This window comes from Episyrphus balteatus, chromosome 1, assembly GCF_945859705.1.
Source record: "Episyrphus balteatus chromosome 1, idEpiBalt1.1, whole genome shotgun sequence".
Classification (NCBI taxonomy): Eukaryota; Metazoa; Arthropoda; class Insecta; order Diptera; family Syrphidae; genus Episyrphus; species Episyrphus balteatus.
The window spans coordinates 36,278,382-36,305,269 of NC_079134.1; the positions used below are offsets into that span (position 1 = coordinate 36,278,382).

General features: G+C 31.9%; 1 protein-coding gene and 1 long non-coding RNA gene across 3 annotated transcripts in view; one reads left to right on the forward strand and one right to left on the reverse strand.

Annotated features, from left to right (window-relative positions):
* LOC129915738 (uncharacterized) overlaps positions 1–26,888 on the reverse strand; it is a 279,418-nt gene that overhangs the window by 215,269 nt on the left and 37,261 nt on the right. The window lies entirely within an intron of this gene.
* LOC129915577 (kelch-like protein 4) overlaps positions 1–26,888 on the forward strand; it is a 42,651-nt gene that overhangs the window by 1,136 nt on the left and 14,627 nt on the right. The window lies entirely within an intron of this gene.

Below are 26,888 nucleotides of genomic sequence, written 5' to 3' on the forward strand. Positions count from 1 at the left end.
GATAACTATCAGGGCATTTTTGTATAAAAAAATCTATGTGCTTTTGCAGATAAGCAGTGGCGTATTGAGGGGGGGGGCTCAGGGGGCTCAAGCCCCCCCTAAGCCTCCAAAATCATGTTACTATTTAGCTGATTTCATCATTATCTACATGATTAACTGAAACTTCTTCGTAAATCGTAGAGATTTAGATACAGCTCAAATGATCGAGCCCCCTCCAAATTCTAAAATGGTTGTTTGTGTTTGTTTGAGTAAGTGCCTTAGTTGAATTCTTCAAATAGTTTGTTTGGTATTTTGACGGCGAATTACATCACCGTTAAATTTTGCAAAGCTTCTTATGCAATCACGTCGTATTTTATTGTCTTGAGTATATTACTTTTTTTCAAAAATAATATTTTTCTCAAAGATATTGGAAATACAAATTTTGTATATCTCAATATCTTAGTGGTCAACATAACTAATGGTTTATTTAAGCAAATTCCAGTTTGTGCTTCTGATTTGTATTAAAAAAGGAACATATTATTAAAAAATATATATTTCGGATTAAACATCAAGAGAATGACATTGAAAATTAGTTTTTGAGACTTTTACGTTCTGCATTTCACTTTTTGAGCATTCACTTGCGTTGCCGATAGTGAAATTAGGTGTTCTAAATTTTTTCACTCATTTAGATTTTCTGATCGAATTCAATTCGCTTTGTTTCTGCTCGTGAACTTGGTATCTTTTTCAATGAATCTCCAATTTTTGGACGAAATATTATCAAAACTTATAATTTATTGTTTTGTAATGTTTATTTGTTGTTAATTTAATACAAAATACATAAAACACATCAAGCATGAAATATCATAATTCATCACTGCCTCTGTGTTCGCAATCCCTTTCGCTTTACACTTTATCTAATTCATTTTTTTTTGAAAATTTGCAATAATATCGCCCATGTTCTGCATTTCACTTACATATTTCATATGTCTCGCAAAATGTGACTTCTTATTTTTTCTTTTAAATTCTGCTTTATTCCAATAAAGTTGCCAATAAAATTGCATCCATGTTCAAAGAAGCAGTAATTTAACTTTAGAAACAAAATAAAAATAGATAATCCTTTAGTTTTGACAGTTCGAAGCATTTTCGAAGTTTTCGAAATCGATCTAAGATCAATTTCACGTGAAATTAAAAAGTGATGCCAGTTTACTTTCGGTCGAATTGCGGAAATATAGGCGTTTATACCGAAAAAAATGATGGGTATAGCTCAAAAACTAGACGTGATAGGAATAAATCTGTAAACAGTTTTGAATTCAGCACATGAAAAAGTTAGAACGAAAAAATGTTTTTTTTTTTTAAAGACTACTAAACACCTTGCTGTTTGTGTAAAATGTTTGGGATACAAGAACTTGGAAAAATAGCTACTTCGAATGTGAAAGGAGGAGACAGTAGTACGAAGTTGTCGGGAGCAGTACAATGCTACTATACGACTTTCAGTACCGCAGCACAGCACGTCCCTTATCTTGGCGGACACTTTGTGGCGGAATAAAACCAAATTAGTCTCATTAATTGTAGCTAATTAAATGCTAATTTGTTGCGCAAACCAAAAATTTGTAGCTCGTTTAGTTTTTGAGTTATTGAATTTTCCGCTAAAATAAGACTGAAGTTAGCGGACAAAATCTGAAATAATTAAAATAAATGAGTTAAGTTGGCCTCCGAATTTGTAGCTTTTTAAATGCTTTTCAATTCCATAAACTTGGATTTTGTAGCCTTAACAGTTTTTTTGATATTAAAAATTCCGCTAAAATAAGACTAAAGTTAGCGGACGAAAGTAGGAAATTTAAAATTTTTTTGAAGCCCAAAATTGTAGCTAATTAAATGCTAATTTGTTGCGCAAAAATTAATTTTGTAGCTCCACCCAGTCATTTTTTATTTAAACTTAAAGATTCAGAAGTGCACTTCCGGTTTGACGAGGCCAGTGGAGACTTTTTGAAAAAATCACTTTTTTAAATTTTTTCTTTTGCCATTAATTGTAGCTTTTGAATACATTATTTTTGATACAAACCCCAATTTTGTAGCTCAAACCGTTTTTGAAATATTCAGGATTTTGTTTTAAAAATACACCTCAAAAGTACCCTTTCAAAATCCAAAAAAATGCCAAATTCCAAAATTTTTTTTCCAGAAATTTGAAGTAACCTAGACTAAGACGAAATCCAAAAACCTCGATTTTGTAGCTCGATTAGTTTTTTTGTTATTCAATATTCCGCTAAAATAAGACTCAATTTCATATGTAACGGTCAAAATTTTCAAAAAAGTTGAATTTTCAAATTTTTTTCTTTTCTAGAAATTGTAGCTTTGCAAAACAAAATTTGTTGCGCAAAAATTAATTTTGTAGCTCCATCCAGTCATTTTCAATTCAAATTTAAAAAAGTCTTTTTTTTAAATTTCGTGCATTGGTACAGCGAACAGGAAGTGCACTTTTGAAACTTCAAAAGCTACAAATTCGGAGGCCAACTTAACTCATTTATTTTAATTATTTCAGATTTTGTCCGCTAACTTCAGTCTTATTTTAGCGGAAAATTCAATAACTCAAAAACTAAACGAGCTACAAATTTTTGGTTTGCGCAACAAATTAGCATTTAATTAGCTACAATTAATGAGACTAATTTGGTTTTATTCCGCCACAAAGTGTCCGCCAAGATAAGGGACGTCAGCACAGCGCTTTTCTCTCGATCAAAGGTGAATAAAAAAAGAGACAAATTTGTAGTAGGGGAAGTACGTCCAATATGACATACCATAAGCTTTTTCGTCAATAAAATAATACCCGTGGTGTATAACACAATCTTTGCATTTTTTATTCATTCTTTATATTATTAGGAATATTTTATAATAGTTTTTGTATTAAAAAAATAAATAAATTTAAATAAATTAAAACTTTGAAAAAAAAGTATCAAAATTCATTTTGTCCATATGGCATGGACAAAATGACATAGGTTATATGGACAAAACGACATATGGCATTTTATATGAAAAAAATACAAAAATTAGTTGGCAAGTGTAGATTTTCAAAGGAAAGCTACTTTGAATCCACCTAATCCTTTGTATAGGACTTAAAAAACTTGGTGTCCAGTATGCTTCACCTTAATGTAGCCTGCGGGACACCGAATGTTTTTGATGTTGCAAACCCGCCCATTTTGTTTTGATTAGCAGCTTCAATGGCCCCCGCATAGCCTGAACCATGATCGGCGGTCGGAAGTTCGCTTATACCCATATATTTGACATATTTAAAGTTAAAATTTAAAAAACAACAACAATTTCTATGAAGTTGAAGGTATGTCGTTTTGGCCATAGGTAGGGTATGTCATTTTGTCCATATCGTAGTTTTGATACATTTTTATACAAAACACTGTTTTCAACCCTGATTTCATAAAAAATATTAATAAGTTTTTAACTTTAAATTGTAAACTGTCGTTATACCCAATAAAATATTCAAAAAAAACTACATACAACTCCCAAAATAACAAAATTAGTCCAACCCCATAAAAAATACAATAGCTCCTATAAACACACTTTACTTTATATTTTTGGTTTGGGGCTGTCAATTGAGTTGTTATTTTGACAGAATTTCAAAAATCATTGGTTTCACCTTATAAGATAGGAGGTAGGGTTACATGTGGTACACATTTCAAGTTAAGGCTGGTATGTCATATTGGCCGTGTATGTCATTTTGGACGTATTTCCCCTACATTTACCTTATCAAAAATTTTTGAAAAATTTTCCAGCCCCTCCCAAATTTTTTTCTGGATACGCCACTGCAGATAAGGTCCCACTTTTGAAATAAGAAAAAATAATTGAAAGTAAAGCTTTCATAGAAAAATTCCTCCGATATTCCTCTGAATTCGATTCACCACCGAATTAAGGGGGATGACCATAAATACACTTTTAACGTCACACAAAAGAAACGATTGATAGTTAAACAGAGATTTTGTTTATCGATTGAATATCGTTAATAATTAGGTTCCTCATTCGGGGAATGGTGATTGAAAGCTAGCCCCAGTCGCTATAATAATTTCTGAAATGGAAAAAAATATAATGGTAAAGTTTTTTTTCATAGTATGGCAGTGGCGGAATCCAGTAGAAAGAACCAGTGGGAACATTGCCAAGAAACCACCAGAGATAGCGCCTCTGATGGGTTTAACTAGGCCACTACATACAACGACGCCTTTCGTTTGATGATGAATTCCGGCAAGTACATGCAGTAAAATAATGAGTTCTACAAACGAAAAAGAAGAACTTCGTTGGGAGTATGCATAAACTGATCTGCCGAATATGGGCCTAAGAAATCCAGCAAAATGGAACCTCAAATTACTCTGGTCGGCAACAAAAATAGAGCTTGAACCAAACCATACTTTTCTAAAGGATTTGTATGTGCTGATTCCGAATCCGAAGTCAAAATTTCACTGGCATGTCACATTTTTGAAATATTTGAATATTAACAGGTCAAAACGCGTTTTTTTGGAACTTTTGGCGTTGAATTACATCGCGCCGTTAAATTGTTTTTTGCAAAACTACTTATGCAATTTCAAAAAGCTATATTTTATCGTCTTAAATATGTTTATTCTTTTTACAAAATTATTTTTTTATTAAAGATATTTGAAATATAATTTTATGATATGTCAAAATCTTATTATTATTATTATTAAATTCCAGTTTTCGATTACTGATGATTTGGATTAAAAAAAAAGCAAAATAATTCGAAAAATATATATATTTTAGACCAAATATAAAAAAGCATTTACATGATTTAAAATTAGTTTTTGAGACTCTATAGCGAAAAAAGTGATGAGTAGAGCTCTAAAACTAGACGTGATGGAATAAATCTGTAAAAGCCCAGGAACATCAAAGCAATGGCCATCATCTGTTCATCGATTTTAAAGTTGCGTATGACAGTATATACGATGGAGAATGTACGCTGCTCCTCCGTCAAGATCAATAAGGCCTCAATGATACCTTTATGATGTCATGTGACTTATTTCGAAATGAACTTGATGCCTTTACAATACCGTGTTCTTTTCCTTCGAATTTAATTTTGTCTTGGTGAAAGAGCGATTTAATATCACATATGTATTTATAGGAATCAAAATCACACTTTTTTTCGGAGTCAACTTCTCACTTTGCAGCGAAAGAAAACCAAGGCTCTCAGTAAACTTAATTACACTGGTCAGCAAGGTTTTTGTTAAAGACACCAAAATATACTTTTCTATAGGTTTTTTGGGTGTTGAGCTAGAATCCGAAGTCAGAAAAATTATATCAATTCATGTTTTTGAAATAATCCCGTTAGAAAATCGAAAATTCCGTTTTTTACCCGTTTTTGAGATTATTTCTTAGCTTTTGTTTATTTGTTTTAAATAAATTTGAAACGGTTTCTTAAATTTTGACACAAGGTTCCATTTAGAATCTCGCAAGTTTTTATATTTACGAAGGTGGTGAATCGCGGTGAGATACATCAAAGCGTGACCATGTCAGATAGTTATACTAATTAATTACTAGTGAGAAAAATATAACTTTTTTTCTTGTTAAAAACAACATAAGAATTTAAAGGAATGTAAATGAAACGTTGTGTCAAAATTTGAAAGCGATTGGCAAAGAACTTTTCGAGATTTGCTATTAAAAGCAAATAAACATGAGATATACCAAACACGTTGATTTCAACTTAAGATTTCTCGAAGAAGAAAAGAGATATTAAAAAGATTTAAAAGGATTAAGAAAGACAAGATTTAGTTCTTTTAGAAACCGTTACAAATTTATTTATAACAAACAACCAAACGCTAAGAAATAATCTCGAAAATTGGTAAAAAGCGGCATTATCGATTTTCTAACGGTAATATCTCAAAAACGTGATGTGATAGAATTTTTCTGACATCGGATTTAAGCTCAACACACCAAAAACCCATAGAAAAGTATACCTTGGCTTCTGTTACAAAAAAAAAGTTTAATTTTTGAACCTGCGTACCATATCGTTTAAGGTTTCTCAACTTCCATCAACTTTTCCCAAGTTGCAGTGATTCTTCCTTTGTTCTGTTCTATCTGCCATGAGCTTCTAGCTTTAGCGATTGGGAGTTTTGAATTTTGGTCCACACACACCTCAGGCTTATTATCGAAAATTTTTAGAGACCTTAAGAATTTAAAAAAAGACAACCTAAAAACAAGCAGATTCCGTATTAAATAAGCGGATTTCTACATGATTTTTTTTGCCAAAATAGTTTTCCGTCTAAAACTAAGCGGACAAATCTTCTTAATTTCTTGAATGTGCAAATTAAAAAGAAATCCACTTTGTTTAAGCGGAAAATTATCTTATTTTTATGTTGAAATATTTTTATATACAAAAAAAAAAACCGGTAGCAACTAAAGATGAAGTCTGACGATAATTTTAAAATTTTTATTTTTAGTCGATTTTTTCAAATTCACATAAAAATGAAGTTCCTTAAAATTAACAGAATTTAAACGAATTCCACTTAATTTAAGCGGAAATCCTATTGTTTTAAGTTGAAGCGATTTAAAGTAGGCATCATCTTATTTTTAGGTTCCCTTTTCTTGTTTGTGTAAGGTTAGGTCATCACCGTTTCAATTCCACTTGAAATTCGAACTCATTTAAAAAAGAAAAAAATCTTTGAACGTAAACCTAATCAAATGAACTGTACTGTATGTCCAGTCCATAATAACGCTGACCATACAGCAATACAAAAGCAGTCTGAAGGTACATAAAAAAAAAGTAGAAATAAAACTTGAAGAAGTGGTCGTAAAAATTCGTGCGCAAAACTTTACCAAGTTATAAAAATGTTGTGTAGGTACTCTTATAGAGTATTTCCACTATAACAAAGAATTTATTATGGCTAACGAAGGACTCTCTCAAAAGGACTTTTATCCACTCAACCATGGCAAAATGTGTCAAGCGCAACAACCAAAACCAACTAGCCGCGCGTCAAAAACTTAATTTTTGCTTTTGTAGCCATCATTGAGAGAGAAAGAGAGAGAGAGAGAGCATCAACTCTTATAACTTGTTTTTATGTTATGTCCTTGTCGGTATAAGGTTTTATATCGTCCTCGTAATTCCTCATTCGAAATCTAATTAAATTTTTTGATATTTCAAGAAAAAAAAAAACACCAAACTTTGTACAGCAATTATAAATTTATGATTCAATATTTTGCTGCTAACAATAGCCCACCATCACACACCAACACCAGAATACACCATTCCTGCTATCTTTCTGCAAAGGACATTTCATTGTTTTTTGTCTTTTTTTTTCTTTTTTTCATTTTGTCTTCTATGTAGAAATGGTGCTAAATTAAAAGTCGATTGGGTGTTCATATCCTGAGAATTTTTAATTAGCATTAATTAAATTTTTCCCTTTTGCCGCCATTTTGTATTGTAAAAGGGCTAACAACAGAGCAAACAGCAAAGAATGTTAAACAATCATTTAGCACAAAAAGAATGAAATAAATACAAAAAAAAAAAAAAAAAACAGAAAAAAAAAGGATAACCGCACTGGGAACAGAAAGGATACGGAAACAAAACGCAACAAAGGAAGAGTGTGTAATAGGTTCCAACTTGTATTCTTCTTCTATATACGGAAGCGGAAATAAAAAATAAACCAAAAAAAAAAAAGAGAAAAATCATAAAACAACAAAGGATGTTCGAAGGAAAAAAAAAAACTACCGGTTTTGTTTTTTTTTTTTTTTTCTTTTTGCCAATAAAACACTCATTTGGACATTTGGAAAAATTCACATCCGCCCCTTAGAAATGTGCTCTGTTTTTTTTTTTTTTTTTTTTTTTTTTTTGGCTCCATATTAGGTAGATATTTATGTATGTACAATTCCCGTTGGTTGTGCGGGAGGTGGATATATATCTACTTCACCATGGCAGTATGCCTCTAACCATGGAAATTAAATCGTATTCACATTGGTGTGCTGTTGCAGCTCAGCTACTAACAACATTGCACACTTGTACAATTGCAAACAAAGGGATGCAGCAGCAGCAGCCTTCTAGAATTCTATTCAATAGGAGTATGGGGGAAATGTGGTCAAATTTTGTGAAGTGTGGTATGAGTTTGGGGTAATTGCAATGCACATCACATATATGCAACGCAAACTCTCTAAGACTGTTGCAAGGGCTTAAGCATTGGAAATTTAGTTTTTAAAGTACCTACACTTAATAGTGTTGCCAATTCAATTCAAATCAATGAAATCGAGTGAAATATTTTCGAAATTGATAAAAGACATTGTTTCCAATGTCCGAACGTTCCGAAAGCCGATATTGAGTCTGAGCTAAAATGGGATTGCAGAAATCCGGCTAACCCTTTTTTCAATCGAGTCTCGAATAACCCCTTAGAAAGTCTTTTGCCACAAATATAGAACTGAAGTCCACAAAGACCAACAAAAAAACAGCTTAGTAGAGTCGTAAGCAATGCTGAGAAATAATTTCTAAAATCTTAAAAATGGCGATAACGAAACCAATTTCACCCAAAAGCATGAACTTTCCTGAAGGTGGTTTTCGGGAGATTTTTTGTACCCGTGTGCATTGATGGTTATTGTAGAAGAAGACCCAACAACGAATTGTACGTGTTGTACAAAGACATTTTCTTAGGGTGCACCGACTAATGACCGGGGACCGGGGCCTTTTAGGTGGCGGCGCTACAATCCATTGTGGATTCGGACTTTAACCAACAAGTTTTTCCAGCCAGCTCTATCCTTAGCCAGTTGCTTTCTGCTTCGCAAGCCAAATTGATTGAGGTCTCCTTCCTTTGCAAGAAATTCGCTATCCACGATATCCAGGGGTTTTGTTAAGGATAAAATATTAAATATATATGAGCACTACCTATCCTTATCTTGATGGAACAGATTGTGAACAAGTCGGAAAAAAATTGCAAAATATCAAGGAATATAATGACCCACGCATGACAAAAAAAAATTTTGGAGCTATTGGCTAAATCAAGTCCTCATATGGCAGGGATTTAGTAGCAATCACATGTTAGAAGCCGATAGAGACTTACGTAGCTTAACTCGATAAACTATACAATCTCGTATTTGGAAAGGTTAAACAGGAAAAAGAGACACTGTCCAAATCCAGACATCAAAGCTACGGTGCTCCGTTCCTAGATGACCTAAACGGCTTCTTTAGTAACAGAAGTATAAAACTGAAGAAATATTAAAATTCAATACCTGTAACGCAAAGTAATGACCTAGAAACACGGGCCATCAGTGTGACTAGCCGTTATGCGGAGCACCACTCCTGACACACCATTACACTACAAAGCTCACAAAGGTATCATTTAAGAAACGAAACTTAACCAGGGGCGTACATACCATTGGGGCAAGCCAGTTGGTGCCCCGGTGGCCCACGGCGAGGCCAGGGCCCCGTCTGGAGACAATGTAGAGAAGGAAACTGTTGTTATAAACAAAATATTAGTAAAGCGGCAAAAGAAAATAAATTACTTTTTTGAAAGAAAAATGTTATATATATTCTTAGGGCCCCAACAAATTTTACTTTTATAATCATAGCGACCGACAAATAATATATCTTCAGTCCACCCCCCCCCCCCCCCTTGTGGCGTATACGTACTTTTTTGAAGTGAACGCACTTCTTTAGTATCGTAGTGATTTGAAACAAGATAAAACGCAAACGCTACACGAACATTCAACTTGTTATAACTTTTTTGTTTTAATAGATAGATGAATAAAATTTGTACTGTAAATAGGTAAATAAATTACAAAGTACAAAGTTTCAATTAATTTCATATTCAAAATTCTGAGATAACGGTAAAAAGATGTTCTTTTCCTACACACGTTATATCTTTTGATCTAGTGCACATACAAATTTGATTTAACCTTAATACGCATGCTGATAACATAACCTTTTATTTGATATATCACACATAACGGTACGTACTCTACAAGTTACACAATCTTAAATTCAGAAAATTGAAAAATACCTCAAAACACCTGTGAAGGTCTTTTGCCGATGACCAGCCACCAGTGTAGGAAGTACCGTAATCTCAGTTTTAAATTTCGAGATGGTTGACTTTAAAAAATTCTTACTTTTTTTGTAGGCATGATAGAAACATGATTGAAAAGTCAAATAAAAGGTGAAATAATAAGCTTTCAGATGAGTTAAAATTTATTATTTTTTTAATTTATTAGGTTGTCTTATAAAAGATATGGATTTAAAGGTGATGGAATAAAAAAAAAAGTAAATTTTTTCGATTTTTATTTTATGCAAGAAAAAATATTTTTAAGGTTTCACGTCTACCCCGTGTGAATTGCACACATGATTTTTTTTTATTTTTTCATATTTACTGTATCTCTCTTTAATTTGGAATTACAATTAGGAAGTTCGTGAACTTTTTACAATAGTGTGTTCGGTTAATCAATAACATATCAGGCATGTAAATAAGTGCGGTGTCCGATAATAGTGCAAGTTCCCACGACACCGACGAGCTAGCGTCGTGCATTGACAAGCATGCCTACTGCACTCCCTTATCAGGACAACCTTCCCTATGTTCCACACTTTGCTATAGGAGTTCCTGTCTTCTTTAGCATTTGTTGGAAGTAAATCATCGCATAATGAATAGGGTAGGGTCATCTACCGTTACACAGGTGGTGGCCCTCAAATATCGAAAGGGCCCCAAAATTTAGTCTTGCCTTCGGGTTCCCAGGAAGGAAATGTACGCCTCTGCACTTAACTATTGCTGCAGAAACAAATAAGACCACAAGAGTATCAAACGAGCCGGTTTAAATAAGGGCTTCTATTGATAAGCTGTCAAATACTTTCCCGACATTCAGAAGGCATGCGACGGTACCTTCATGGTAATTAAAGTCTTGATGAATCTTCATGAGCAGATGCAATGTGGAGTCTTTTTCCTGAAGGCCGAACTGCTTATCTGAGATGATATTGTTATCGCTGCAAAACTTCTATAGCTTCCTGAGTGCCAGGTTTTTCCCAGAGCTCACTTAGAGATCACGTTCCTAGCATCTTTATAAGGAATTGCCTCAAATCTGACAGTTTTTCAATTTTGCAGGAAGTAGCTGTTGTTGAAGCAGTTGTTGAGGATAATGGTTAAGAAGATTTTATTAATGTTTTGCTGGACCCTCTTTATGGTAAAGTCGGAAATGCAATCAGTTCCAACGGTTTTGGATAGGTTAATTATTTCAGAAGGTAGGTGCTCAAGTTCCAACTGTCAATTGGATCATGCCGCTGAATGCATATTCCTTTATCGGTAAGGCTAGGCGCACACATGCGATTTTCAGTCGTTGCTACTAAAAAATCGCAGTCGCAACATAAAATTGCCGTGCACACACTTGCGACTAAAAAATCGCGCGACTATTTTTTATTGCAAGAAAAAACATTATGTTTGGTCGAAAAAAAGTGGACCGTTTTCGATAAAAAAAATGCATCATCTCAAGATCAAAAGAGCCAGGAGATACTCACTGTTCAAACAATCACGAAATCCGTTCGTAATGGAAAATTTCATACAAATGGTATCTACGATCGGATTTTATGATAAGGTGAATTTATGAAACGGTGTAAGCTCTGGTAAAAGTGGTAAAGTGATAAATGTCTCAAAATTTGGTAAGGGTTTGACAGCTTGTTTACCAGATTATAAATTAATAGAAATAGATTCTCTGCAATATGTATGTTTGTATCTTATTGTATACTCATTCTATAGGACTGGGTCTTCTCTTAAATTTTTATGAATTTTATGGAATTGTCCTTTTAAATTTCCTATCGATTATAAATCAAGAGCCACAATACAACACTTTCTATAGTAATACTCAAGTAGCACACTGGTGTATAAATTGGTGTAAATTCATTAATTTTGGTGTAAAATTGAGGAAATTGAAAAAATATGGTGTATTTCTCAAAATAAGTGGTATAAAAATTATACCACTGTCTTTTCTGTACAAAATTTCAACATTTTTTTTAAGATTCCGTGCAAAAAATACACCCATATTCAGTTGTTTTTATAATATACCATTAATGGTGTATAAAATTATTCGATTCTGAAATCAACCAAAACGGTATACTTTGTACACTCTCTTTGGTGTAGGAAGCACACCCTGTGGACATAAAAGTCACCAGAATGCATAGTTGGGAGACGCCATATTTTTCAATGGCCGCCATTTAAAAAAAGTAGACAGCAATTAATTATTTTTCTATAATAGTATATTTATCGACCTAATTATCCCGCAATTTGGTTTTTTCGATGCGGTATATTATATTATAAAAGAACTCTTCTAAAAAAATGTAAAAACAACAAAAAAATTATAATTTTTGAAAAACTAATTTTTAAAATCGAACAAAAAAATCATTAATTCACTGAAATTTTTGAGGCGCTCGATTTTTAGAGGGGGTAGTATCTAAAATTAGTAGACAGAATGTGTTTCGTTTTTAAATTAGGCAAACAAATTCATATTTAACCATTGCTTTCTTATGGCAATATTATGAAAGTGAATAAAAATTCATTTTCATTTACTTCATAAGAAATGGTGTGAATTAGAATTTATCAAACTGTTTGAGGTAAAAAATAAACTTTGGTTAAAATTTTAAATCAGAATAATTTAAATGGTGTATTTTATCCGTAGATTTATTGTGTATTTTTCAATTTCAAAGGGATAATTTTCACCAAAAACCGGATCATTTACTATACCACTAGCGCAATTTATACACCAAAACCGGTTTATTTTTTTAACCACCGGAGTTTATTATATACGAGAAAATGGTGTATTTTTTATATTCAAAATGCATATCACGAAAGTGCAAAAAATACACCAAATATTTTGGTGTATTTTCCAATTTTGTGCTACTTGAGTATCCATTATTGTACTTAAAATAATTGTTCCAAGTGTCGCACGTGCGGGCAGGTGCATTATATTCTTTATAATATATCCTTATGTGCGCAAAAAAAAAAAAATCGCGAAAAATAGAACCGGATCCATTTTTTTTAACTTTGCGATTTTAAAATCGCAAGTCTGTGCGCTCTCATTTAAAATAATGTGTTTCATTTCTTGCGTCTAAAAAATCGAGTGGTTGAAAATCACATGTGTGCGCATGATTTGGCATCTTTGCGACTGCTACTTTTTAGTCGTTTTCGGTTTGGTCGCAAGTGTGTGCATAACTATGCTGGTCCATTTGTTCCATTTTAATTTGCGACAATCGCGTCGCCAAAAAAATGGGATAATTTTCAATTTTTTAATCGCGGCTATTTTTTAGAAGCATGTGTGTTTACCGGCATTGAAATGCATGTGATCCATTTTTGCGACTAAATAATCGTGCGACTAAAATCGCATGTGTGCGCCTAGCCTAAAGGGTAGAAGGGTCCTTTTGATGAATTCTCCAACTTCCTCTAAGAAGACTGGGTCTGCGGAAGTGTTCGGTGTGAAATGCACTCTAGTTCATTCCACAGTGTGCGAAAGTTGGGTTGGATGTTTTCTGGGAGATGTGTTTAATTTTCTAGAAAACGGCTCCAACGATTTTGTTAAAAAAAAATTCAGCTGTTAGTTTTTAAACAAGATCTATCTTTTGGATGAAAACACTTTTTTTTGAAAATCATTATTAACGGTACCTGCCATAGAACCACTTTTTTTCAAATCTGATTTTCTCCCAAACTGCTAATTGTATTTCAACGCAATTATTTATAAGAAAGCATTTATATAATTTTAATATAAATCAGAAATAAAATTTTGAAAAAAATAATTTTTGAATTTTTTAAAAAAAATTTATTTTTTTTTTTTTTTTTTTAAATTGGGACATTGAATTTTTTTGAAATTTTGATTTTAGATATTGATTAGTGATTTTTACAAAATGATATAACAAATTTATTTTAATTTTTTTTTTCCAAAAATGTATTCAGGTATAAAAAATTAGTTTTTTTTTAAAAAGGCTGTAACGATTTTTAAATTTTGAACAAATTGCAAGCTTCTAAGGACTTAAATTTGGGAACCTCAGATTTTTTTTATTAGGTAAGGCAATAGAAATTCGAGTTCGAAAACTTAAGTTATTCATTATATTCGCGACTTCAGCAGATATTTACTAGAAATCATGGATAGCCATAGAACTTCAAACAGTAAATTCAATACTTCACTTTTACAATAAAGTTTAATTTAGACTCTGACAATAATTTCATAATAAAAAGTAGTACAAAGTAATAAAACAATAAAAAAAAAAAGGTCCACTTTGTATACAAAAAAAAAAAAGGTATTTCCTGAAGCATTTTTTTTTAATAATTGTACTCACTTTAGATGGGCATTGAACTGGAAACACTGTTCGGAGAGAATACATTTTCTTCTATTTCTATTTTTATGCTTTTAGTCTCTAAATGTCTAATGTTTGTGTGTGTGTGTGTGCATAATTTGCAAGGATTTTGGGAGTATAATGGGGGTGGCAATGAAAAATGGCATTTGTATAATAAATTCAACAGAAAATGGGTGGTCGTATAGGTGATTTTCCATCCTACAGCTAAACAATGCTGGTGGACTTAATCTGAAAATCGATAGCGAACAGAAACAGAATCCACAACTTCATCTCCTTCTCCCTGTTCTTTCGCTTCGATTAAAAGGACCAAGTTCTTTGGCCCCTTTCTACTTTTCCGCTCTCTCTCTCTCTCTCTCGCAGCTCCCCCTGTCGGTTTCTCAATGCAATAATTTTTTTTGTTCCTCATGCACGGGGGCCACACAGCCATATTGGGATTCCAATCCGATGCTTGTGTCGATGTCGATGCCGAACGTGAACGTCCACATCAAGCTTTGATATTGTGTATTGCCAGGCTGTATGGTGTTTTGTATTCGTATCGTTTTGTTGTTCTTCGGTGTCGGTGATGATGATGTTGCTTGGACTATTGCAACTATACGCGTGTTGTTTCTGGTGCACATCACACAATGGCAACAACATTCAGCTGCGATACTCGACAATACTAAACTAGAAAATAGCATAGAAACGTAGCTTGTGTTTTGCTTTCATTTTCACTCATGACATTGCCATCCCTTTTCAACTATATGTATTTCTCCAGGGAAGGGATTATTCGTGTGCCGCAAATGGCCGCTTCGTATATTGTGTTTTAGTGGGGGCAAACTGCAAATGGAGCTGAAAATAAAATAAGAGAGATATGGGGGAGGGGGAAAGGGAGAGGGGGGGGCTATTGGAGAACTACCAGGGGGGTTCTTGTTTGGTGTATATTCATGTATTATGTATCACAACAAAAACATTACTGTTAAAAAAAGAGCCAAGTTCTCCTATGTTGAAATTATGCTGGCACAAAAAGTACTGAGATGTAAAAGTGTACCAAGTTCTAAAGTTTGGGTTCAAATTCGTATTAATAAAATTTTTCTTAATTATCGATTTTTAAAGTTATTTCAAAAATTGCCAAGTAAACAATCAAAATTTTATTGATACGAATTTGAACCCAAACTTTAGAACTTGGTACACTTTTACATCTCAGTACTTTTTGTGCCAGCATAATTTCAACATAGGAGAACTTGGCTCTTTTTTTAACAGTAATGTTTTTGTTGTGATTTCACTACTTTTTGCAAGGTATGGCTGTAGAATATAAAATCTCTATATTTGATGAAAATTCAGTGAAAATGGGTGGTTGCCACGCCCCCTGCCTGAAATTCTCAAACTTTAAATTTTTTCCTTTGTGTAAACTACCAGCTCCAACATTCTACCAAATTTCAAGATTCTACGACTATCAGAAGTGCTCTATAATATTTGGTGAAAATTCAGCGGAAATGGGCGGATGCCACGCCCCCTGGCTGAAATTCTCAAATTTAAAATTTTTTCCTTTGTATAAACTACCAGCTCTACCATTCTACCAAATTTCAAGATTCTACGACAATCAGAAGTGCTCTATAATAATTTATGAAAATTCAGCGGAAATGGGCGGTTGCCACGCCCCCTGGCTGAAATTCTCAAATTTTAAATTTTTTCCTTTGTATAAACTATCAGCTCTACCATTCTACCAAGTTTCAAGATTCTACGACTATCAGAAGTGCTCTATAATATTTGGTGAAAATTCAGCGGAAATGGGCGGATGCCACGCCCCCTGGCTGAAATTCTCAAATTTTAAATTTTTTCCTTTGTATAAACTACCAGCTCTACTATTCTACCAAATTTCAAGATTCTACGACAATCAGAAGTGCTCTATAATAATTTATGAAAATTCAGCGGAAATGGGCGGTTGCCACGCCCCCTGGCTGAAATTCTGAAATTTTAAATTTTTTCCTTTGTATAAACTACCAGCTCTACCATTCTACCAAGTTTCAAGATTCTACGACTATCAGAAGTGCTCTAAGAAATGGGCGGATGCCACGCCCCCTGAATTGAAAATCTCAAATTTTCGATTTTTTCCTTTGTATACACCACAAGTCCTATCACCGTGTAAAATTTCAAGTTTCTACGACATCGGAAAGTACTCCATAATTTTGATGATCTGTCAGTGAGTCAGTGAGTCAGTGAATCAGTGAATCAGTGAATCAGTGAGTCAGTGAGTCAGTTACGGTTTTTGCGATTTTTGAAGCCCTATATCTCAGTAACTACTCATTGTAGGAGGCTGAAATTTTGTGAGGTGTTTGGTTTCGACCAGCTCAACAAATGTAGTGAGTTTGAAATTTCTAGCATCTTTAGTGTAGAAGTTAGAGGGGGGTCGAAAATGGCCTGAGTTGTTTCCTGTAAATAAGGGTGTAGTGCCAAAGTTGCTAGAGAACTTGGCTGGGCACTACCGTGCCCCTTGATTTCTGTAGAAATGAATGGGATGTTGGGTAGTTATGTGATGTCGGTTGCCATGACAGGAAATTCGCAAATGCCCTTTAACTTTTGTCTTCTGCAAATTATTTTTACTATCGATGATGATGATGCAAACTGATTTTTTCCAACATTCTCAGAAATTTTAAACAAAAAAATCGAATGTTAATTTAAGATTTTAATGAAAATCAGTATTTTCGGGTCGGAAAGGACCATAGAATGACCATAACTTGAATGCAGTGAAAGGAACTCCAAAATGTTGGTTGTCTGTAAAGTCGGTTTACGGACGATTATCTTACAGGATAACAGGTTGTGTGTGTTTGTTAAAAAAAAATTATCTAACAATTACACCGGCACACAAAATAAAAAAAGTGTCATGTACCAGGAACCAGACCTATCTTTCTATATGTTTTTGGGCACGCTGAATCCGAATTTCAAGTCCGTTTGGCCCGGTCACCCTCCAGTTTTGAGCTGTGACTGCATTTTGTTTGGATTTTTATGACTTTTTTGGAGTTTTTTGCATTTTTCTCAAAACTGAAGGGTGTTCGGGGAAAACGGACTTGAAATTCAAATTCAGCGGGTCCAAAAACATATAGAAAGATATGTCTGGTTCCTGGTACATGGAACTTTTTTTTTGTGTGCCCCGACAGTGCCAGCACACCAAAAAAAAAGTTGTAAGTACCAGGAACAAGACCCATCTTTCTATATGTTTTTGGACCTGCTTAATCCGAATTTTAAGTCCGTTTTGCCCGGTCACCCTCCAGTTTTGAGAAAAATGTAAAAAAAAAAGACCCCAAAAAAGTCAAAAAAAAACTTCCTTTTTTTGAGTTTTTTGCATTTTACTCAAAACTGGAGGGTGACAGGGTCAAAAAAGTTCGGATTATTTTGTGTGCCGGTGTTATTTATCGGTCAACTTTTTTGAGAAAAAAAAATTATAAGATTATAATTCTTATAGTAAAGTACTTAAGCTTAAGATTAACACAATCATAATTTTCAAGAAAAAGCTATAAATTTTTTTATATTGCACCATTAAAAAGTTTAATATTTTTTCTAAGGCATAAAACCATACTTAAATTTTCACGATGCGTAAAAGGTATAAAATTAATTTTTCATGAAAAAAGTGAAATTTTTTTCTTCTAACACCATTAAATTTATTTTTTTATATGACAAACTATTATGCATTTTATACCATCTGAAAGCCTATTGTTTCTGCTCAAAATATGCATATCAAACATGTCTATACGACATCTACAAAAAGAGTAAGAATTTTTTGAACCCAATCAATTTTCATCAAAAAAAAAAAACAAAAAAATCAATCTTTTTTATATTCTTACATCATTAAATTCATTTTTTTTTACATGAAAACCTAAACAAATTTTATATCATCTGAAAGCTTATTATTTCACTTTTTATATGACGCTTCAATCATATTTCTACGAAGTTAGAATTTTGTAAAGGCAACTATGTCGAAATTTCAAACTGAGATTTCGGGTACTTCCCACACTGGTGGCCGGTCAATATAACTTTACTGCTATCTCAAAATTGTGAGTATGAAATTGATTGAAATTTTGCAAAAATATAGTCCTGCTTATTATCTATCTACAGTTAAAATTTCATTCATTTATCTATTGAAGAAAAAAAGATTTAAAAAACGGTTAAAAACGGTTGAGACAAAAAAAATTGTTTTTCCCGTTATTCAGTCCAAAATCATTCTAGAATACCAATAATCTAATGTTCTAAAAGCTTAAGGTTTCTTGAATGCTCCAAAAAATTGCTAAAATAAAAAACCACAAAAAAAAACACACCTAAAAAAGAAGGTGCTTTTCAAAAATTCATATTTCGAAACACAAAGACTTAAAAAAAAATCCGTATCAGACTATTCTATTATCTTTTGAATGGAATTTTTCAAATTGTCGAGACAAAATTCCCCTACCTACAATCACCATTTTGTCAAAGGTCTGCCACATGTTTAAGTTTAAAAAAAAAAAAAAAACAATTGTAACTTGGTTTTGAAATTTCCTAAATTTTTTCCAATACCTTTGTTAGCCTAACAATTAATTTATCTATCGATTAAAAAAAATCGACTTTCTACAACGTCGCGTTTAAAAAATAGCCACTTTTTTTAAATTTTGTTTTACCCTTATTTGCCCTATTTAGTGATTGATTTTTTTAAAATCCTTCGTTAGTCGGAACGGGAGAAAATGGCATCACTTTTTCGTGGATGGTACCGTGGTTCATCGATTTATAAGACTTTTATCACGTCAAAAGCAAAAACTTAAACAATTGCATTGGCTACAACTTTTTCCTATTTATATTTTATTTTCTTAAATCAGATTTGAGGGTAGTTTTTGATGGTCCCATATGCACATTGCTAATGCTGTCTGGAATTTAAATGAAGATTCATTGATCGCAGCATGTGTGCGCAAAAAAGTTAAACATTTACCCAAAAAAGCAATAAGAAATGTACATTAGACTGATTCAAAAAAAAATTTTTTTTTTTTTGTTCAAAGCATTGTTGAAAATATTGTTGGAAATGACGAAAAAAAATTACTGTAAAAGTTTCAGCCCTTAATGTTAACATTTAGTACCGCCGCATCGCAAATTTCTATTTCCCATACGATTTGTATGGGAAAGATTGTGTATTTGTGTTTAGAATTTTTTATTTTTTTAATGGTTCATCCAAAAGGCTTGACAAAATCATTTTCTTTTATAAAATTGTCCGCTCTACAAAAAAGCTCTTATTAATTTTTTTGGTTTACCCCCGCGTTTCGAAGTTATTCAACTTTAAAATATAAAAAGTAATTTTTTCTCATTTTTTTCCGATTTTTTGACGAAATTATTAGGTTTTTCAAAAAATTTGGCAAAATGTTTGAATATTTGCATTCTATGTTGTGTTTTGGTTTCACTGATCTTTTTATATAACTCTCAAACCCCTAATACTACCATTTTAGATTTCTTCAATAAATTCGAATTATTCATGTTTTCAACTAAAAATTATTTTAATTAATTTTTCGCGTCCGTTTTTTTTAAATTTCATAAATGCAATTTTGTAGAGCGTTCAATTTTATACAAGAAAATGATTAAATCTAGCCTTTTTGATGGCCCATTAAAAAGATAAAAAATTCTAAACACAAATACACAATCTTTCCCATACAAATCGTATGGGAAATAGAAATTTGCGATGCGGCGGTACTAAATGTTAACATTAAGGGCTGAAACTTTTACAATATTTTTTTTTCGTCATTTCCAACAATATTTTCAACAATGCTTTGCACGAAAGAAGAAAATTTTTTTTTTGAATCAGTCTAATGTACATACATAACATATAATATGTATGAATCTAAGTATTGCTACATCTGAGACATTATTCTATAAAAGTTGAAAAAAAAAACTAAAAAGGGGACTTTGAGTACACTGGCATAGCACAGTTTGGTAGTGAAAGATGAGAATGAATGATTGCTGAAAATGAATAACCAACACAACAGTGCAGGCTGGCTTATTTGATATCTTATAGGAATACTTTTAAATGAAAAAGTTAACTGGAAAGATTTAAGTTTGCTTTTTTTTTTAATTGCAATAGGGTATTCATTATTGTAAGAAAAGATTAAAGAATTAGTCGCTGGGACGACAAGCACAACCAATGTAATTTCGAATATTTCAGGAGACCGATGTTCTAATATCTAGGTCAAAGCGTTCAGCTTCCAGAAGCGTTTTCACCCGCACAACTTCAAGCGGCTTTATCTCGGAATTTTGAAAAAATGAAAAAAAATCTTTGATGCCAAAAGGTGGCGGGGACTTTAACCTACATTTGGGTACAACTCCAATCCCTGAAGGTCCACGCGTTCTCAAACCGGGAGAACTTAAAGGTAAAAAAAAAGTTAAGCCCGATTCTGAAAAAATAGGCATGATGTGGCGGTTTAACATGGAAGATGATTTTTTAAAAATCTGACAATGTGCAAAGCGTAGGCCCATGACACAAGCTATCATTTGACATCACTCCCAAAAATTGCTCTCAAGCGGTTTAGCTTCCAAGAGCGTTCAAAGATTCGGGGATTTTTCGAAAAAAAATGTTACCCCAACTTTCAAATTTTACCCCAACTCGGAATTTTGAAAAAAATCCAAAAACCCGATTATACCACTATCGGGTAGCAGAGAATATAAGCTTTCATATAGCACCACTCCCATGTCTCTAGCAATTGATACATTTGCAGATGAGATTTATTTTTTTCTCTCAGCGATAAATCTCACTGGTTGACCGAGACATAAAAAAATACAAAATAAAGGTTTCTCTCAGACCTTGACCGAAATTTTTCATTTTAAAAAATAAAGGTTATTTTATGACCTTTATTGAAAATGGCTACAAATAAGAGTTATTAAGGAACCTTTCAAAAGGTTAAGATTTATTTCTGATCTCTTGTTGTTATGTTACTCTCATTTTATTTACGCATATTCAGAGGCGTACATTGAGTTGTCGGGGCCCCGGGGCAAGACTTTATTTTTTGGATACTTTGATATTTGGGGGCCCCTTTGATATAGAAAATGATAGTGAAGAGAGGCGACCGACGAGTTACTTAACTCATAAAGTAAGAGGTTAAAATTAGTGTCAAATGAAAGATAAGTTGATACTGAAAATAAAAAAAATAGGGTTGCCACTTCCAAAAATGGGAACTTCAATGTGGCAACCCTATATTAAAGGAAAAAGTGTCACATAACTAATACATTCATATCTTTGTTGTTTGGCCAGATAAAAAGTTTTTTTTAAATGCCAAACGAAATTCAAAATAGTAAGAAAAAAATAATAAAATAATATAAAGAACGTAACCCTACAAATGTGGCAACCCCATTCAAATGAAAACAACACTGAGAAAAATCTTCTTTGAACAAAACAGTATAACTTTTTATGCACTAGAAAGCTAAACTTATCACCATATTTTAGATAATACTCGCTTCTATCTAAAAAAAATATCGGGTGCCACCTCGCAAATGCAGACAAGTTATCGGCAACCCTACTCAAATGCTAAAAAACACTAAAATAACTTTTTTTTTAGCATTTGAGAAGGATTTGCCGAGTCCTTGTCTGCATTTGGGAGGTGGCACCCTACAACAAAGATATGAATGTATTAATTATGTAATTTTTCCTTTAAAATAGGGTTGCCATTTTAGAAGTGGCAACCCTATTTTTTTTATTTTCAGTATCAACTTATTTTTCATTCGAGACCAATTTTAACCTCTAATCTTATGAGCTAAGTAACTCGACGGTCGCCGCTTGGACTATAAGAACAAATACAAAAGTACGTATACGCCCTACTTTTTTTTTTGTGGAACTTGATGTATCATTTGTTGGTCAATAAGATTATTCAAGTAACATTTTTGGGGCCCTAAGATTTTTTTTTTTTTTTTAACCATTTAATTTTTGGGGGCCCTTGAGGTAATATTTTTTTATTTAGATGATTTCCCATTTTCGCCGGAAGCTCTCTAGAATAATTTTTTTCTTTCATCAAACAGAAGCTTATGTTCTGCTCTACGAATTTTCCCAACAAATTAAGGCTTAGCCATCGTTGTTTATCCTCCATAAAGTTGCCCCTCTTTCTCTGACAATGCTGCCATTTTTAAACTGAAACAAAAAAGCCTCGAAATTTCTTCCAATTTTGCATTTTCTCCATCATTAAGCTCTTCCAATCCAAGTATCTGCTTAATTTTGTTGGAAACGTTTGAAATCTCCACCATTGAGCCATATTGGGAATAAGTCACCATTTTTGATGAACGCAGTTGAACCTAAAAATGTCAATTTTCTGAAAATGGCGCAAACTTGCGCAAGATTTTTTTCGTGACACGGCTTATAGACACATTGCTTATAATAAAACAAAAAAGAACCCAAGAACCACATTTGAACATTTTTAGAAAACCCCACTTAAAATTTGAAAATATTTTTTTCGGCATTAAAAAAAAAAACTCACGACAAAATCTACTTTTTAAAAAAATTATTTTAATTTAAATATGTACCTCGATTATTAATATTCTCCATTATTAATTGAATATTCACACGTGAAATATATTTGCACAGCAATTTAATGTAACACAAAAATCACCTAAAAAATCTTTATAAAAAAAAACGGACTTATGGACCAATTAATAAATGCAAAAAATTTTATTGCATTTTGAGTTTTCATATTTGGGATAACCTACCAATCAGTTTAAAGAACCGCTAAAATAATTGTATTTTTTAATTATTACAATGAAAATTTTTAAAAGAACAAAAAAAAATGTTTCAAAAAACCTAAAAATCGTTTTTCAAAATAATAAAACAACATCTGAAATTAAATTGCCCTCCAAAACAAGTATATGCAATTTCAATTTGTTTTATTAAGATGTATTCTTAGAAAAATAAAAATTCAAAATCCTTAGTGCCGTTTTTTAAAGAACTAAATTTTTTATAATTGTTGGAAAAAAAAAAATTTAAAATAAAATTGGTATACCATTTTGTAGAAATCAGAAATCACTAATCATCATCCAAAACTAAAATTTCAAAAAAATTTAATGTCCGGTTTTCGAAAATTTGATTTAAAAAAAAAAAAAACATTTCAAATTTTTTGTTCAAAAATCCAAAAGTTAATATTTTCAAAATTTTATTTTTGGTTTATATTGAAGTAATGTTAATGCTTTTTTACAAAAAATTTCGTTGAAATTAAATCGTTGAATCGAATCGAAAACGGTTTTATGGCAGGTACCGTTTTTGTTTTAATGTTAAAAGCAATAGAGTTGGGTTGATTGATCTGGAAATTTTCATGTATCTCCACACTCCACTAAATGTTGAGATGCGATAGTGACGTACTAGTTATGCTTTCTGACCTTGCTTCAAAGATGCCTTTTTTTTTCCTACATTGCACAGTGGTTCCGTAGTAGGCCATAAGCCGAAATATCGATGTCAATATAATGATGTCATTTTTCGTTTTATTTGTTATAAAAAGCCTATTCTTTAAGATAGCATAACAGACATTTTGAGAAAATAACGGAACTTTTCATATCGACCATGAAAAGTTGTCGAAAAAAGTCTGATTTCAATGCTTTATTTTTGGTCCCGAATCAACTTAAACTTTTAAGTGTATTTTTCGGTTAAAATTATTTTTAATTTTTTTTTTTTGTTATGGAACTTAAAGTTGAAGGTATGTACTTTATTTAAAGAGTTAACAATTCTATTTCATTTAAAATTTTCAATAAAAAACAGACTAGAAAAGGACAGGTTCAAATTCCATACTTTTGTTTTTCTTCTCACTTTACCGAAACTTTTAACTATGTTGTCATCAATATAAATACATGATTCATATACATAAATTTTCTCTAGCACGTGTAGTTTCTTAAACAATTGAATCTGTCTGCGAATAAGTGCGACGAGCTACGACTGACTCTTTCACACTCATTGTTTCAATTTTACCCATATTTCTCATATTTAAAACTTTTTCAAAAATTTTTTTTTTTTTTTTGAGTTTTTATGTTTTCCTTAAGTTTTTGCACATATTTTTATAAAAATATATGATATTAAGCAAGCTTTAAATCTGAAATGTAACATAAAAATTATGACTGAAATTGAAAAAAAAAACCAAATAAATAATTTAAAAAAATAACTTATCATTTGTTTGTACATTTTGTTATTAAATATATACAAGATTTCTTTATAAAACAATTGTTTTTAAATTAATTCATTTTTTATTGCTAAAAAAATATATTCTCACACATATTCAAGTATATTTTGTTGCTATCCTAACTATAATCCCCTATGGCCGCCCTTCTTAGAAACCGGTACCACTGTGCATTGGCATTAAAATCGCCCAATGTCTTACCGTTGACATCGGCGTTTTCCAGCTTTGAAAATTCTTACGAATGTATATTAGGGTAGGTCAAAAAAATCGAAATTTTTTTTTTTTTTTTATTTGGTACTCCGAAAAATCGATTGCTAGACACCTCTAGAATATACACACTTAATATCAGCTCCTTATATTAATGGGAAGATCCTCCGCTTCACAATTTTTCATTTTAACGTCAAGCTTCTACTAAAAAAAAATCATTTTTTTTTTAAATCGACTTTTTAGCAAATTTCCTTACATATTCTTGTAGGAAATTGAAAGCTGTACAAAAAAGGCCTTGAACACTTTTTTCGTTTATCTAACAGTTTAATAGATATTTGAGGTCGAAAAATCGAGAAAATCTTTAAAAATTCGTTTTTTGTTCTTAATTTTGTAACAAATTGAAAAATTATAATAATCAAACACGCAAGACATATTCTTGTAGGAAATAGATTGTTCCACAAAAAAGGTCTTATTAACTTTTTTAATTAATCTAACCATTCTAAAGATATTTTTTATTTTTCAAAATTTTCTAATTCACTGAAAATTCATTAGTTTCAAATTAACCCTTAACTATAGTGGTGGGTCCAGGGGACCCACATCAACTTTTAAAAAGTTAATAAAAACCGTTGAAAATGAATTTTCTCTTTTTTTTTTTTATTTTTTTATTTTTTTTTAAATTGTTATCTTTTGATGCTTAAAAACAAAATTTATAAAAAAATTCAATTTTGTATTTTATTTTATCATTTCAAAACACCACAAATTTTCACCACTATAGTTAAGGGTTAACAAGAATATGTAAAGAAATTAGCTAAAAAGTCGATTTAAAAAAAAAAAGGATTTTTTTTTAGAAGAAGCAAATCAAAAAAAAGAATTTTGATTTTTTTGACCCACCCTAATGTATATTTTGATGTAGGTACCTATACTAAAGTTTATTACAAAAAATTATACATTATTTCAAACCTCTGCAACCCTTTTTTATTTAAATACACAAAAAATATCCTTTTTATCATCGATATATTCTAGTCACGGTTTGCTCTTAACTAAATTTATGCAAATTCTTCGTCTACTACTATACAATGCATCAATATATAGCATCACCCACCGCCAATTATAAAACAACTCTCTATTCCATGAGAAATGAAAAAAAAAAGTATTATAAAACCAAACAGTACCGCAACAACATGAATTTGTGTTGCTATAGCAATGTGTTTTTAATCCTTTTTGGATTTTTTTTATTTTTTTTAATTTTTGTAACCAAAGTAACACCCTCAATTGTTCAAAATTCAACATTCGTTATTTTTTTTTTCCACAAATCCTCTTCCTTACACAACTAATCTAAGTCTGTCTTTTTTTTTTGTTTTTTGTTTGTTGCAATTTTTTACTACAACCAAAAAAAAGGACTAACACAAAAAATACAGAGATTAAAATTAGCATTTTCACCATTTTGAATTTATAATTAAACCAAAACAAATCAAAAAATGTAGTTATGCATGCATTCATGCAAACAGGCAGGCAAGTTAGCAAGCAAACAAACAAGCAAGCAAGCAGACAGACAGATATACGAGATAGATAGACAGGCAGGACCAGGCAGAGAGATATCCTGCCTGATGTGATGTCCGCATTCATTTTATTATTATTTATCAATTCAAGTCGAATTGGTTTCATGCAATAACAAAAACAACAACAAAGCGAAACAAATTCCAACAACCCTTATTAAAAAAAAAATGCATACGAGTAAAATGCAAAAATTGAAGGACCTTTCCAGGACACATACAAAAATTAAAAGCACTCCAAATCGTTATTACATTAATAACACAACACAAAAAATAATATTAAAAAAAAAAATTGGAATTTTTTTTTTTTTGTGTATGTAGGTACCCCCTTTCACCCTTAAATTTATCATCCCTTCGAATATTTTATGAAAAATGCTTTTGGGATAATTTATTAAAGCATTCCATCTCGAAATCCTTGCAATCCTCAGGACAACGAAAAAAAAATCCTCCTCCTTGTTCTAAGTACTGAATGACAGGACATTAAATAAAGGTCTCTCTTGTGTTTCTATACTATATCGAAGGGTGCTCTTCTAAACTGCCTGATGGGTCTTTGTGTTATGAGAACTAAAAAGCGTGCATCCTCATATCCTAACTTATGCCACAGTCGTCGCTTGTTAAAGGAATATCCACCACCCCTCTGCGGAATACGCATATGTGCGTATAATATTTATTATCAAACACACAGCAGCAGATCCGTCAGCATCGTGCTAAACTCTTAAACAT